This window comes from Eimeria mitis, genomic scaffold (assembly GCF_000499745.2).
Source record: "Eimeria mitis Houghton genomic scaffold, Emh_scaff5557, whole genome shotgun sequence".
NCBI classification, from domain to species: domain Eukaryota; phylum Apicomplexa; class Conoidasida; order Eucoccidiorida; family Eimeriidae; genus Eimeria; species Eimeria mitis.
The window spans coordinates 1-460 of NW_013573827.1; positions in this window are offsets into that span (position 1 = coordinate 1).

Below are 460 nucleotides of genomic sequence, written 5' to 3' on the forward strand. Positions count from 1 at the left end.
TAGGGTTTAGGGTTTGTGAGGGTTTTGTTAGATTCTGTACTTGTCTTCCCTGTAAGCAAAACAAAAAAAATATAAATAAAAAGAAATAAAGTAAATTATTAAAAAAGGAGACAGAAGGTAAAGACAGAAAGAAAGAGACAAAACAAAAATATATATAGGTAAATACAAAACTAAAAAGAGAGACAGAAAGGAGACAAAAGGAGACAAAAGGAGACAAAAGGAGACAAAAAAACAAAGGGAGACAAACAAAAGGAGACAAAAGGAGACAGTGGTGCGTCTGACAGGGGGCGAAAGGAGACAAACAAAAGGAGACAGAAGAGGAGACAGAGGAGGAGACAAAAGGAGACAGAAAAAGGAGACAAAAAAAACAAAAGAAGACAGAAAAAGGAGACAGAAGCGACCCAAAAAAAAAAAAAAAAAAAAAAAAAAAAAAAAAAAAAAAAAAAAAAAAAAAAAAAAA